The 12,598-nt window shown below is 34.0% G+C and overlaps 1 long non-coding RNA gene across 3 annotated transcripts in view; it reads left to right on the top strand.

Annotated features, from left to right (window-relative positions):
* Nucleotides 1–11,732, top strand: part of LOC148947552 (uncharacterized) — a 32,838-nt gene extending 21,106 nt beyond the window's left edge. For all 3 annotated transcript variants that reach the window (XR_016142379.1, XR_016142377.1, XR_016142378.1), the window contains exons 2-3: nucleotides 1,222–1,410; nucleotides 11,351–11,732. This is a non-coding gene — a long non-coding RNA (uncharacterized LOC148947552). The remainder of the gene's footprint in view (nucleotides 1–1,221; nucleotides 1,411–11,350) is intronic.
* The last annotated feature ends 866 nt before the right edge of the window (nucleotides 11,733–12,598 follow it).

The raw sequence follows: 12,598 nt of genomic DNA, 5'->3' as shown, positions 1-12,598 counted from the left end.
ATGAGGCAGTAGGCTTTTGGTTTTTATTTACAGTTAGGAAAGGAGACAGTATCCAATCACTTGTTTGTAGGGAAACTATATTCGTCTTTAACAACTTTAAAAAAAACTAATAAATTAACTGAATATTTGATGTGTGCTGATATTAATTGCTGAAAGCTCATCAGTTTAAAATGTTACTATAATTTTAATATTTATTTTCAATATTAAGTACAAAAGAAAATATTTGTCATAAAATTGGTTTTCAGTAAAGTGCCAATGACGCAGTAGGTTTTAGACTTTTACAGTGAGAGAGGGTCATACCCAAACTCTTGTTTGTGGTGATTTTCGTTTGTTTCAAGCCTGCACATTCAATTTAAGTTTCACTCGTTTTAAGACTTATTTATTTATTTACATTAATATCTATTGTGTGTTTGTTTGCATTGATTGTTTATTTAATTTCTCTTCATTTAAGTTTCATTTATGCTTCAATAAAAAGTTTTTTTTCGTTTTAAACTTGATATTCATATTCAATCTAAGCATTACTCGCTTTAAGGTCTATTTATTCATTTTTTTTGAAAAATTTATTTGATTACTTTTCTTTGAAAAATTTATTTTTGGGAAAGTTCTTTTTAATTAATCTTAATAAAAATCGTACCATTAGATTCAGCGTATCTGAGAACCCTAGGCCTACCCTAGAGTTTTTAAGCTCCTATCTGCAAATATTTGGAATTTTGTATTTTTTGCCAGGAGAAAGATCACGGATGCTTATTTATTTGTTTTTTTTTAGGGGTGATCGCATCGACCCAGTGGTCCTAGAATATCAGAAGAGTGCTCATTCAAACGAAAATGAAAAGCTCTAGTGCCCTTTTTAAGTGACTAAAATACTGGAGACCAAAAACCTCCAACACCTATTTTCCCCAAAAATTATCTGCTCAAAATTTTGAGACAGCCATTTTGATCATTATAGTTATAAAATCAAATAATTATGTCTGTAGATGTAAATTAACCCCCATTTGCACATTGTTTATGTATAGTAGTTGTTATTGGGAAACATATAAACATTTTTTTGAGGGGAGGGGGTTATGCTCGGGGTGAAGTTATATAAAGAGAATGTTCCTTGGGATGGGAAAGTTCTTTGCTCTTTTAAACTCAGGTGCTTTAATTTTTTTCGAAGAAAAAATATTTTCTTCGTAATCCAAAATAAATGAAGAGCACCATTTTTACTTTTTCTTTTTTTTTTAGATGCTTGATGTGGCTGCACGTTATTGTTGTGTTCATTATTCTTTGGTAGATTATCTTTATCATTGCCCTGTATTATTTTGATAAATGGGATGTCGCTTTAATCCAGTCTCTGGTATATGCAACCCGCCGCATAATCAATATATATATTGTACAATTTACTGCTTCTGTAACTTTGCATGCTATAAGAAGGTAAGTATCTAACGGGGTGAATTTTTGTTGCATTTTGATAAGGAAATCAAGGGATGAATTAGTCATCCCAGGACGATACGTTTGAACTGAGCAATTTGAGTCCGAATACTACGTTACTCTCATCAGTTTTGTCCGTGTTCAAGTGCATTAAGTATACTAACAATCGGTTTGGGAGGTACAGACCTTCCAATGTTGCGGTTATGTCACTATTTTGCACATTTTGTCGAATGACCTTGCAGCACGATTTGGTTTAAGAAAACGGTTTTTTTTATTATTATTCTTACAACGGAAAAACTTAAGTTTATATGTAATTGACAACAACATATTTGCTCTCGCACAATTACGTCAAAGCCGGGGATCACATTGTTTCCGAAATTTTCGTCTCCCTGGGAGAAATTTAGAGTTATCTTTATAGTTCCTCGGGATGACTTGCAAAATGGTTATAGGGTTTATTGGGTTTATATACGTGAGATTTACACAATTGTCATAGAGGGTTTTAAGGAAGTTTTCTCCCTTTAGAAGATGTCCTCGGTCTATTAGAATGGAGAGAAATCTAAGGGGCCAAATCGTGGTGACGCCATTATCGTCTTGATCTTATCAAAGTCTCTTTACGATGAATCAGATATTAGGGCACACTCTGTCGTCAGGATTCTTTATATTAAAATCTGGAGCGCTAAGTTTGCGCATAGCCTAGTATATGCAAGTGTTCTTCTCGTCGCACGTGCAATAGAATTATAAAAAACTATGCTTGGCATTAACCTTAGGATTATTCTGTCTTCCATGGTTCTCCTTGGAGATTTTAAGAGAAAATGTAGCGTGGGACAATCAAGATCTTCCACTGTCTTGATTAGGACCCACTCTCAAGGATTTATTTATATCATCCATGCTATGGCTTTTCTTGAGTTTCCCTAAAGTTTCAATCGTTGGGATGCGATTCCTTAATTGTAGGTTGCTTAGAGATCTAACCATATTTATCTTTATTTTGGATTGTTATTTTCTTTTGATTGTAAGTTAGCATTAATAATATACCATTTAAATCGTTTGTTTCGATGTCGTACGGGACTGTTGGTTGACGATTGCTCGCGTACCGGTATCTACAAATGTGTTATTTTAGTATTTGTTGATGACTTCATTTATTGCTATCAAAGTGACTCCTATTGGTTAAGTTATTTGGGGAGAAAGAAGAAAAATTAGAATTTTCTGCTATTTTTCTTTTTCTTGTTCTTTTTACTCTTATGGGCTTCTCTTTTTCTTTGGTACACCTTGTTACGTTTCACGAATAGACTATTCCCTTGAGCTTTGTACTCTTCAGACCCCGGGTCAAATAAGAATTGTTTATAGTGCATGATCTCTAGTAACGGATGGTGAACACCATCATACTTTACACATTCCGGGCTCTTTTCAAATTCATAGCAAAAATGGGGGCAGGGTATTTTTCCAATAGTAAAAGGTCTGTTTGGGAAATACCCTTAGAGAAAAAGTATTTTATGTTTAAGTTTCTCTGTAGTCTTTCTATGGTTAATCGCATACAACGAAGTTGCTTCGCGCTTCTCTTTCTGTATCTAGTTATTACTTCCCCTCTTACCGGATGATATGTGAATTAGCGAGTTGTAAAGTTTGAAGTTTGTAAAGGGAGGTTCCATGGATCACTCGATTCCAGGTATTATTTGGGGTTCTTCAATATTGTTGATCTTTGTAAAAAAAATTTAGCCGAGAAAAACCACACAACAGAACATAAACGCCATCGTTTGGTATTTCAGGGCCATACTATCCATGACTGATGTGTTTTTTTTTTTTCACTACAGATTCTAGGTTCACTTCAAGTAGGTATTATTGATAGGGTAATTTTTTCTAGTGAACGAAGCATTACAAGAAGTTTTTTTTCTTGGATTACTTCTTATATAGATATAGGTTGATTTTCAGAAAGGAATTGAAACCCACTACCATCTACAAAAGACAAAAAAAAAAACTGTTTGTAGGTAGTTCCGAGCCTTTTTCCCTACAACAAGAACACGCAAGCTCCCATAACATTTTTGATTTTCCTTGCTTATTTTACTTTGTCGCCTCTTGTCAGACTCTGTCAGACTCTTGTTGCAGATGAGGGTGCCACATCTGTGCCTTCTCCCCTGTGCCTTCTCAAGGCCAGAACATAATTTCCACTTCACTGAAAAAAATACAAATAAATATTCATTGTCAGTTTAATATACATATGCTGATATTCAGTAATTAGACTGTTAATATTATTTGATTTATTAAAGTTATAAAAGTAAAAACATTTATATTTTTTCAGTAAAGTGCAAATTTTGTTCTGGCCTTGGGAAGGGATAGGGATTTTGCGCCCAACTTATGTTAATTTCTGCTCGTTTTGAGTTTGACTCGATTTATTATTGTAATTTCTCTTCGTTGTGGGTTTCATTTATTTATCTGTGCTGATTTGTGTGGTAGTTTCACGCATGGTAGATTATTTGATTTTAGTTTTGCTCATATTTTGTTTAATGGAGTTCTTTACTTCTCTCTGAAAAACTTATTTTGTGGAAAAAGTTTTTTTTAATTAATCCATGAAAAGACAAAAGTGTCACGCCATAGGAATTCGTTCGTGTATTTAAATACAATATTGCCTAATCTCTTCTTTTGTTGAAGTTTTCTACAATTTTTGGTAATTCTTTTCTATTCTTTTGCGTAATATTTAAATAGTTTAAAGATAAATGTACTCTATTTCACCGGACCGATTTTAGTCCCTAGCGTACTAAATGTGATCCTTATTTTGTTTATAAGGAGGGCTATCATAGGTGATAAATTTTCCTGTATCATGTTCCAAATACTTTTAATCAATGCATTATACGTATATATTTCTTTTAGCTTTTCTATAACAGTACCATAATTATCAATGTTTTGTACAATGATATTCAATAAAAACACTGCAAGGAAACTCCCTGACCGAGCGCTAAAAGAGTTTAATCAGCTCTATTATGCATGATTATCTCGAAGGAGTCTAGCAAAAACAGAACGGCAACTCAAGTATGAAATATACCATTTTGAGATTTCTTTAATTTGAATAAATATTAGTTGCCCAATATTTTATTTTCTTCATTAGTTTTATTTTTATAAAGGCCTGTTTTTAAGAAAATATCCATTACGATATTTAAGTTTCTCGCGATAATTTTCTAATGCAGGGTATATTCAAGTCAGTTTTAAATAAAAGAGAAATCTTGAGCTTAATCACCAGCTAAATGATACTATTTGCTCATCTTTTGGGTCAAGAGATAATCATCTATTCATGTTACGAGTATGTTCATTATATCTGTATTTCGTAAAAATCTGAAGATAATTTGTGGATTATACGCTAATTGTTTATACAATAGACTACTTTCGATAAATTTCACTTTCACATAAATGCATATTGTATCTTTCATAGCCTTAGTTGAAACTTACATGTGCCTTAAGGAACATACTGTATTTTGGACTTCCAAATAGACTTTTTTTTTGTAAAGCGAAATTTTCATGGATAGCAGAAGACACCGGCGCCGCACCGATGAGGGAAGACCGGCGGGGCGAAAAACAGCGCGCCGCCGGTAAGACACCGGTAAGATGTCGGCGGCGCGCCGTCGGCGCAATCAATGTTGACCGCAAACATTAATGTTTTCATCAGTCTTTCTCAAATCACAGCTTAAATTTACAACAGATTCGAACCTATTCATGAGTTCAAAAATTCACAAGTCGCTGGCTGGAAACTGGTCTTCTTCGTTATTCATCGTTATTCATCAAGAGAAGTAGAAATCTGGTAGGAAAGAAATGGCTGTGGCGTTTCAGAACCCTTGCATAATATGAGTAGTTGAAGTATCTATTAGCTATGTATTCTTAACATAAATAATTGTCAAAATTAGTTGTTTTTTTCATCGAGCATTAATGCATATAAAACTTCAAATACCGTATCACAAAATTCGTCAGTTATCTGGGTAAAAACTTTGAATATAACTTTGAACTTAGAAGCTTAATTTTTTCATAATGCCCTATGCCTATATCTATTTTGTCACCTGTAAAACAGTTGAAATGGGAAACTTTGATATTGATTTTTTTTTTTTGCTCTTTTGGAGTTCCTAAAAGGCCTTCTTGTATTAAAACCTGGTTTTTAATAGCAATTTAAAAAAATGCATTTTAAAGTTTTTTTTGGCTTCTTTATAGAATATATGTCATGTAGGCTAAGACTGAACTGCTGCTTTTTTATTGCTTTTGGCTGCTCTGTTGGGTATTATTCATTTTTTCTTTTAGGGATTCATTCCAAATTATAAATTGATAAATACCTAATATCAGTCAGATTATAAACTGCATCTAAAAGGAGTAAATTTATGAAATTGAAAAATACATGATGAACACTTCACATGAGAACACTTCAATTACAATGAAACAAAAAACACTTAATGGTTTATTCGGTATGAAGAAAAATGAAGTGCCAGCTATTTTCTGGTAAAAAATGAAAAGCTCATCCGTTCTAAGTACAATTAAATTAAATAATATGCAGACTGAAGTAGCTCCAGGAAGATGTTGAAATTTTCATCGTAGTTCGTCACTTTTAATCCAAGCAAAATGTTAGGACACTTAGTATAAGTTATTGAGTTTAAGCTTTGATTTCCAAATGCTCAGAAGAATTGCGAAATTTAAGAAAGTCGCAACAATAAGTCACCTGTGGTCAAAATACTCAGACTCCTCTTTGATCCCTACCCAGGCTCAAAGCTTCTGCTATGGTCATTTCCATGGAAATCTCCAAAGAGTTTCTTTTTAAATAGCTTTCAAGCGTAGTTAAGGGTATTTTGACTTTTTTGCTTTCTTCAAAGCTTTGAACAAAAGTGTTCTAATATTCTAAATGTTACATTTGTGCATATTTTTGGTAATCATTTGTGGGGTGAACGAGTTTTTTAAACCACTGTAGATACGTAAGGACGTTGCAACATCTAGTACCCTGAGGTCATAAGACTGTCGAAGACTCCTCCTTGAACCTTCCAAATTGAAAGCTTTTATTATGACCTGGCCTTTTAATTTAACTTGGGCACTGGACCAAAGGCGCCATTGTTACTCGAGCGCAACGTTAGGTGGGGATGCCGATATCGCTTTCGTCGCACCAATTCGTTCTAGTGTGAATCTGCCTGGTACATATGAATGAATGTTTTCAAAGTAAACCCGTTTCATCAATAGGAAAAAAAACGGATTGGACGCATATGTCCCTTTCCCTTTGGACGATAAAACCATGCAAGTGCTGTATCAAGTATAACTCACGAAAATCTTGTTAATTTTGTAAATTTTTAAATTTTTTGGCATCCCTGCTTTCAATAAAAAGAAAATCAAGGTACTATCACTTAAATATAATAACTCCTAACGCCCCCCCTTCTAGATACTATCTTGATAGGATACCGTCTCTGCTTTAAATAAAAAAAAAAAAATTAACTTATTGGCACCCCTGCTTTAAAAAAAATCGAGGTATTATCATTTAAATATGATAGCTCAATATCCCCCCTCTGGATACCACCTTGATAGGATGCCGTCTCTGCTTTAAATAAAATAAATGAGCTTTTTGGGATCCCTGCTTTCAATAAATAAAATTTCGAGCTATTATCATTTAAATCTAATAGCTCCCGACCCCCCCCCCCCCCCTCTGGATACCACCTTGATAGGATACCGTCTCAGCTTTCATTAGAAAAATAATTTACTGAATAATTAACAATGTCACTATATGGTTCAAACAAACACGCAAAATAACGTTAAACATCTTAGTGTTCCTTGAAAAAAAATTGAGGGTATGAGTAAAAAAGGGTACAAAGATGACAACAAAAATGTCGAAATTATTCAGATATATCCCAAATAATTGGAAAACTGGGTGATAGATTCGCCATGGCATTCCATAAGATCAAAAGAATCTAATTAAAAGGGAGCACAAACAAAAGCCAAATAAGGCCAGTAGCCTATGAGAAATCGCAAAATACCCAAGACAATGAACATGTCCTAATGGGGGCCCTGGGTCTATCAAAATATTTCACTGGTTTCCCAGGGAATTTGATATTATTTTCTTCTGTCTCCACTTTAAATGAAAAATATAATTGTCTTTTTGGCATCCCTGCTTTCAATAAAAAAAATGAGGTATTGTCATTTAAAAATGATAGCCCCCTATCTCCTTCCCTTATTGGCAAATAATTTACAATTTATTTATGACTCATATTTTTGGGGTAACTTCCGGTTCAATCTTATTCCCCAACCTTGTACATAGCTTAGTCTATACCTAAATTTTGTCTCTACCGAAGGTTTTTTTTTTTTTTGGGGGGGGGGTAAAAATGTTCCAGAAAGAAGATTGTATTTTCTATCAGGCGTTCAATAATTGAGTATTAAACATTAAGAAAATCTTATCTAAAAACTGCAAAAAATCTGTAAACTTACAATTCAGCTGTAGAAACAATCTGTCGGCTGTCAATTTCAAAATCCAACAAAAGGCCGATGCTATATAGTAGTGAATGCGTTCTATAATCCTATTCAACTTGAAAATAAAATTATTGACTATGAATGATGTAAGAAATAGCAATGGAGAAACTGCATTCGAAATGATTTAAACTCATTTCATAAAGACGATGATTTTTTTTTGTCAACACATAAAGAACTATGTATATTGCAATATTTGCAATAGAATATTGCATCAGTCTGGTTTTTATGCCAAGTAACAAAAGAGACAAAAATTAATGAACAAGAGAGTAGTGAAGAACTAGGGTATGAAAAGTAATATTTGGCAGGGAAAGTCACTGGTGATAAATCAGTAGGGGTGGCACCGTGATTTTCGGGGATTCGGGGAACCAATTTTTTTTTCGGGGTGACACATAGATTTTCGGGGAAATACCCAAAAATTCGAGGATAGAGCAAGCTCTGCTTGATTTCTAACAATCGAAATTCTAAGAAAGAAAACGAGAAAGAAAAGCTCCGACTTTGCGGTTGACGCAGTAAAGAATTGCCGAAAAAATATTTTAATGTCGACCGAACGCCGCCGCCTGTGCCGGCGACAGCGTGCGTGCGGCGTTCGGTCGATCCGCCGGCGCGGCACCCGGGTCTAGATAGCATACATTTGATAGTGATGTTGCTCTCATCGTATGATGAAGCAACCCTTGGCCATAGCAAGTGCTGCATTTGGCTTAAAAGGATGGTGAAATCTTTAATTATTGTAGTTTATTTTGTCCTTAACATTTGCGGGACAAATGTGGTATATTCTCTGTTTGTATTTACTTATTTAAGTTTTGAAGATTTAATTATTTTGTTCTTTAACACGCAAGGAATGTTATTATCATTCGGCTTTTGCTCCACTTGCAGGAGGTTGCCTTTGCGCGCCATAGTCAATTAGGAGAATCTGCCTCCTGGCTCATGTTTGTCAAATTTGGACCTACCCCCTCTGACAAATTCGTGTAGTACAGAATATTTATTTTTGCAAAAATATACAGGATTTGAAAGATTAACTAATTGCTTGTTGGCGTGTCTTTTAGTTCTTATCACGTCCGTTCGAAAATTAGGTTAGCCTAAAGGTATAATATTATTCTATAGTCGTGGTGGATTTGCCGGTTCCTAGTTTAAAAATTTTTTCCGTTAATTCTTAAACGACTACTCTTTAACAAGGTATATTTCGTTGTTTATCTAGGTTCAAAAGCAGAATAATATTTGTTATTTTTGAGTTCATAGACATTAACCTATTTGTATTTATTATTGCTTTCTTTGTGTCGCCATAGCCAAGTTATAGCTGGTTAAATCAAGGGTCTCTTTTTTATGCTATACGCTACTTAATGGCATCCTAAATCACCCCTATATTTCTGGACCAACTTTATTTTTACTTATGTTTCTCCTATATTTTTTAATTCAATTTTATATGTGCTGTTATTAATGCATTCCTTCTTATTCGTGGTTCCGAGTTACAATATTTTGGGACTTTGATAATTAACTTTGTCTTTTTGGAATTACGGAAAACATTTCTCACTAAACTGCTTGTTTTGCATGTATAACATACAATTGGCTGCTAGATTGTAGGCAATAATTATTGAAATAGTTTTATTCAAGGCGAGTGTCAGATTTGACTTAAAAGGTATGTGAACTAATTTTGTATTACATTGCAAAATTATTTCAAAAATGAAGGGACCACCAGCCCAATATCAAAAAGAAATTTCTCGTTGTTTGTATTTTCTCAAGGATTGTTTTCTTTTTATTTCTAGTTACGCGGTATACTTTTGATCGTTACAATTTGTTTTAAGAAAAATTTTAGGTAATTTTTTTTAGACAATTGACAGGGTTTTTGACGACTATTCTGCCCCCTGCCTATCGGCTTAATACGTCTTACTGTTTTAGCGAATCCGTGATATGCCAATGGCTCAGCTATCAAAGTGTTAGTTACCAATTTAATCAATGGTACAATTTTTTTGTCAGCAAAAATACTCTCTGTAGAGAGGGCAATCAAAAAGTCGAAAAATTAACTAATACTTGTTTTTTTGCAAGTTGTTATAGTTTATTCACAAATGTTCAGGGGTTTTCTTATTAGAGTATTCTTTTAATTCTTCACCTTGTTAATTCATAACTAACATCTACACCTTGTTGTATAAAAGAAATTATTTAACTAGTCCTATCTCTGGTGATGGAATTTCTGTCAAATTCTGAGTTCAAATCTTTTTTTAGGGGGAAAATTGGTCTGTGGATTTTAAATACTAACACGGATTTGATCGAAAAGTAAGGCCTGCCTTTGCTGTTCTGACTGACTGAAAACTCGATTTATAATTCGGCTAACTACCCTTTTCTGGAAAAATAAAAAAAGAACACAGGAATATTTCAAAGAAATCTTGCGTATTTTCTTTAACAGGTTCAAGTAAAATTCTACTTTAGCAACTTTTGGCTATCTTGGAAAGGGGTTAGGCTAGGAAAATGAAACTATCAGGGATGGGTCTACAGACTAAAGTATGTCCTGGGAAGGTATTTTGGAGTATGTACCTCAACTCCTTCTCCCTCTAGAGGGTCCTGACCTTTGATGACCTTTAAAAATATTTGTGTTATAAAAGTGAAACCTTGCAAAATAGATCTTCTGCTTAAATGAAGTACAACACAATTGTTTTCAGCTTCACAACTTTGCTCAATCCCATTTTATAAGGTTTTAAAGACATGCAAACACATTTTCTAAATTTGAAAAAAAACATTAATATGGCCTAAAATTCTACTCAAATAACAGGAATTGCATTTTCAGGACTAAACCTAGAGATAAAGAAACTGATGACTGAAAATTAAGATATAATACAGTTTTGTCAAAATTTCCATAGGTATAGACCTGTCATGCAGGCAAATTTCAGGAGCCTCTAGAGGGAGAAGGAGTGGAGGTAGGTACTTCAACATGCCTTCCCGGGACATACCTTCGCCTGTAGACCCATTCCCTGAAAGTTTTATTTTCCTAGCCTAACCCCTTTCCAATATAGTCAAAAGTAGCTAAAGTAGAATTTTACCTAAATATCTAAGTGATAAATTTTACCCTTTTGGTCACAAACTGGTGGTAGCGGTAGATATTTTCTTAGTTTTCTGAATCAGGCTGTAATATTTGTGCTTTGAGCGTTTCTTGTGGTTGAGTAAATTCTAAGGAGCATTGGCCAGTTAGATTGTTTACTTGAGTAATTGGACATTTGGCCTTTGGAGTCGCATTATTACAGGTGGAGGAGCCTTGTTGAGCAGATTCAGCTTGAAAGTCTGTGAGTGGATACTGCACTTGATTGGGGATCGTGAAATATGAGGGTTGTGGTGATCCTTCTTTATGTATTTCGTTGGGCGGCCATTTGGATAAATATTATGACTCATATGATTTTGTAATAAAATGAATTGAGAAAATGAATTGAAAAATTCACAAGTTTGATAGTGTTTGGTTGATAGTGTTTAAATTTGTTATTTCAACTTTTAGTTCAACAGCAAACACTGCCCTGCTGAGTACCATTGGGCGAGACATGACTGGTATATCTCTGAAGATGATTCATTGGGGTTGATGCATGATACAAGCCTTCCACGAGTTCACCAATGTTTCTATGTCGTCACTATGATGTCCATTTTCATCTTCAATTGATTAATCGGTTACGTAGCTACAGAATGGATAATAGCTATGTTTTTATGTGCTAAGAGACGAGACTGCTACAAACAACTTAGCTTTTTTGCAGAAAGTTTAGCAGACTACATTACAGAACTGTAGTTGTTCTTTTCTTTATGTTTCTGCCATGCTCTGTTTCTGTACTCCGTTCTTTCTGTTTTGTTATTAAAATTTTAGTGTAGATAAAAAAAAAGTTGTTTGAAAATAGATTAAGTTTTATTTTTCTTGTGAACTTTAACATGTCGTACACCTCTTCGAGTTCTGGTAGCGAAGGAAACAACATGCACGCAAAGCAGTAAACTGCTTTGCAGAGCAGAAAGGCAGTCTTTTGCAATTATTTTTATTCGGTCTTTTCAATTTTTAACAGCAGAAACAGTGGTATTTTGCAGCAACACAAGACTTTCCTCCATATTTTTCCTGCAAAAAGCGTCTTTTACAAAAAAATTTTGATTTTGGATGTTCTGATTTTTAATAGAATAGGCAGTAATATTCTTCAGCGTCACGAAATTTTCGTCCATGTTTTTGCTCTAAAAAGACAGTCTTTTACAATTATTTTTATTTTCGTCTTTTCGATTTTTAACAGCGGAAGCAGTGGTATTTTTCTGCAACATAAGACTTTCTCCATATTCTTGCGGCAAAAGGAGACTTTTACAAAAATCTTAGTTTTTAATGTTTTGATTTTTAACAGAAAAGACATTGGTATTCTTCAGCGACAAAAGATTTTCTTCATCATCTTTGCTGTAAAAATGCTGTTTTCTGCAAATATTCTTTTTGCTTTGGGTGTTTTGATTTTTCATAACAGAGGCAGTAATATTTTTCACCGACACGAATTTCCCTCACATTTTTGTTCTTAACAGACAGAGTTTTAAAATTGTTGTTCATTTGGATCTTCTTGATTCTTGAAAACAAAGGCAATGTTATTTTCATTGGCAGCGCAATAGTGCTGCCTAAGTAAAAAACGATGTAGCCACAATGTATTATTATTTTTTCCTCCATATCCGGGCACTTCGTATGGAAGGAGCTGTCGCAGAAACTTCGAAAAGGGCTTATTCGATTGGAAATGGGAAT

The sequence above is a fragment of the Artemia sp. Qi Xiang Cuo genome, chromosome 10, assembly GCF_049724085.1.
Source record: "Artemia sp. Qi Xiang Cuo chromosome 10, ASM4972408v1, whole genome shotgun sequence".
NCBI lineage: Eukaryota > Metazoa > Arthropoda > Branchiopoda > Anostraca > Artemiidae > Artemia > Artemia sp. Qi Xiang Cuo.
This window is presented reverse-complemented; position numbering and strand designations above follow the sequence as displayed.